A 568-nucleotide genomic window follows, 5' to 3' on the forward strand; every position below is an offset into this window, starting at 1 on the left:
CGTGCGTGCCTGCGTGCGTATCGATGCTTTTCAATTATGGAAATTAAACTATGCAAAGACTTAAAATTAGATTGTACAGTAATCTCGGTATTTTCTGCGAAGACTAATTTATCTCCTACATTTACTAAATTTATGCAACCATTAATTTGAGTAATTAATCAACAAAATCAACGATATAATGGAAACAAAAGATTCTGTTAATATTCATATTCAACTAAACAAAAGGAAAATATAAATATATATAATAGAAACCCTCATTTCTCTCCAAGCAAAGCCCCCTTTTTTCCCGTCTCATGGCACTCTCCTGAAATTCTCCTCATGAAGTTGCATTTCGAACTTCAGGGTGGATTAGAAGATTGCATTCTGCGAGTTCTGTCTCACGAACCGACTGAGCTCCGACTGCTTCATTGACGCCGCATCCGTTTTCTGTTACTTCTTCGTTTTCTGTTGGTCCGAGAGGGAAAAAAGAAAGGGGAGGGCTCTCTTTACTTTCAATTATTGCCTATTTATTTTTACTTTCGTATCGCTAATCTGTAGTAACATTATTTGTTTAAATAGAACATTCTGT

Source organism: Penaeus monodon, chromosome 31, assembly GCF_015228065.2.
Source record: "Penaeus monodon isolate SGIC_2016 chromosome 31, NSTDA_Pmon_1, whole genome shotgun sequence".
Classification (NCBI taxonomy): Eukaryota; Metazoa; Arthropoda; class Malacostraca; order Decapoda; family Penaeidae; genus Penaeus; species Penaeus monodon.